The sequence below is a fragment of the Physella acuta genome, unplaced genomic scaffold, assembly GCF_028476545.2.
Source record: "Physella acuta isolate Inbredline_101_S28 unplaced genomic scaffold, ASM2847654v3 ptg002341l, whole genome shotgun sequence".
Classification (NCBI taxonomy): Eukaryota; Metazoa; Mollusca; class Gastropoda; family Physidae; genus Physella; species Physella acuta.
Genome location: NW_026733835.1, coordinates 57,501 through 60,000, shown reverse-complemented (window position 1 = coordinate 60,000; position 2,500 = coordinate 57,501). Strand labels below are relative to the sequence as shown.

Sequence of the window (2,500 nt, the reverse complement as noted above, 5' to 3'; positions counted from 1 at the left end):
TTCGATTGCATGTATTAGCTCTAGAATTGCCACAGTTATCCAAGTAGGATCGTGTCATCTAAGGAACCTCGACTGATTTAATGAGCCATTCGCGGTTTCACCATGGGACAGTGTGAACTTAGACATGCATGGCTTAATCTTTGAGACAAGCATATGACTACTGGCAGGATCAACCAGATAGCTATCGTTTGCGAGACGTTTTTCCACAACACATCGCGGGACGGGAGACAACGCTCTAGCGAGAGAACGGATCCCGGCATTCCCGGATTTTTTCACATCGGACCGCTCACATTTCCCCCTTCACCGTAAACACGGCGTCGCCGGGAAATCTCTCGATTTGCATCGAGCCGACTGCGTTTTGCAGACCCGTCGCCCGTTCCGAGGGCTGGGCCAGTGCGAGACTTTTATCGAGCCACCAATACTGCTTGGTTGCGTTAGCACTGCGCGTCGCCGCTGGCTTCACGCTACGGACACGTACTTTTACCTTCACTGGCGCGACCTGCGCGCCGAGCCCGCATTTTACCGGGAAGCTAGTCGGGAGACTGAGCCACGCACGGTCAGATCGGGCACATGTCGCTGGCTGCGAGGGAGCGCGGATCCTAGCGTCACATAGAGGCTTCACCGACACTCACCTCCACAATAGTAGATACAGACCGTTTTAACCGCCGTATTTCTGCCCATACCTCTAGTGTTAAACCGAAAAATCGGGTACATAGTCTCGGGGAGGACCGGGGTGCCGCCCCATGAGGGGAGCCCGCACGGAGGGCGCCGGGGGTGCCGCGACCCGGGGGGCGGCGCGGGGGTGTCGGGGCGCATCTACGGGGCTCACTCGCGCGGGCGCCACACTTCCGGGGGGCGCCCCAGGTGGGGTGCCAACTTTGGCGCCCCCGACTAAGGGGCCGCCCCCACTGCGGTTACACGCTTTACGACCACCCACCCGCGTTCCCCACCCCAGGGGGCATGCGAATCACCCGCCAGGGGCGTTCTGGGACCGAGGGCGCCGCTCCGGCACAAGGGGGAGCCAAAACGCCCCGAGTTCCCCCGCGGCCACCTCGACACCTGGGCGGGCGGCGAGGGGTGTCCTGCGATCGGGGTGGGGAGCTCTACCAGAATCACCCGCCAAACTTCACCGGGGGCGTCTCCCGGCGCCCCTGCGCTCGGGTGACGAACAGCGCCCCGGGCTATCCCGGGCGCCCTATGGCGTCCACCTTCGATCGGAAGGGTGATCTCGACTCGGGCTGAGGCGGGCCACAACAATCCGCGGTCACATCGGAGCCGTCCAGGCTAACGAGGCCCCGGCTCACGGGTAACCCATGGGGCTGGACCGGGAGTCCGCCGTTAAAGAAGAAAGAAATGTAGTGCAAACCAGAACCAGTTTTTTTTATTTATTTTATAACTCGACTAATAATCGTCACAAAATTATAAACTTGGTACCTACGGATAGCCCTGGGCCCAACCTAATACAGGATGTCCATAACTATGCGCTAATTAAATAATTAATGGGTATTAAGGTCGGTCTTAGTAAATTGCTATATAAAGTCTAAGACCAGAACCAGTATTTTAAATTTATTTTATAACTCGGCTCCTAATTGTCACAAAATTTAAAAATTGGTACCTATGGATAGCCCTCGGCCCTACCTAATACACCGTGTCCATAACAATGTGGTAATTAAATATTTACTGGGCGTTAGGGTCGGTCTTAGTAAATTGCTATATAAAGTCTATATAAAATTTTACGAATTTAAAAAAAAAATTCCTACCGTCAAAAATAGCGACGCCTAGACCACCACACCTGTTCTGACGTTAAATCCTACTTGCACACACGTGTGGGAATAGATTAGATATCATCTAGAGATAGAATTCCTAATTATTTAATTAAAATAGAGACTCTAGATTTAATAGTTGTGTCATAGTTACATTAAGTCGAATTAGCGAAGCGGAGGCGGGAACTAGATTCTAGATCTAACACTTCGATTGCGATGAAAAAAAAATAGCTTTATTTTAAGGCCGACAAGGCAAATACGGTTTAATTAATATTAAAGAAATAAGTCCGAACACCTACCTTAAGCGAATCATCTACACAACACATGACTAGAAATAATACACGTCCACACGAAGAGCGATTGAAACGGTGACTGCAACGGTGAAAACTTGTACGACGGAAACATGGCGCCTAGGTTATGCCTACTTCCGGTCTGATGAAAATTTTTAATTCATTTTAAATTTTGCGCTCTATTTCGTCCGCGCTTGTCCACTTAAACTCTACAGAAAAGATAGTCTATATAAAAATAATTCCTAGAAGACAATTTTATGAGAGATCACCCACATTTATTTACCCTGCCTGTCTACCTTAGGGTTAGAGTTTGAATTTTTCTAGATTCAAGCCAAATATGCCGTGTCGATTAAACGACGACGTACATAACAGAGCGAAGACAATGAATGGTTCCTTAATTAACTATAATTACGGTCCTAATACAACTACAATTCACCATAGTACTAA

General features: G+C 49.8%; 1 non-coding gene across 1 annotated transcript in view; it reads right to left on the bottom strand.

The window, feature by feature from the left end:
• Positions 1 to 180, bottom strand: part of LOC131933004 (small subunit ribosomal RNA) — a 1,846-nt gene extending 1,666 nt beyond the window's left edge. Inside the window, exon 1 of the ribosomal RNA XR_009384793.1 lies at positions 1 to 180. This exon is cut by the window's left edge and continues 1,666 nt beyond it. This is a non-coding gene — a ribosomal RNA (small subunit ribosomal RNA).
• Between the last annotated feature and the right edge of the window lie 2,320 nt (positions 181 to 2,500).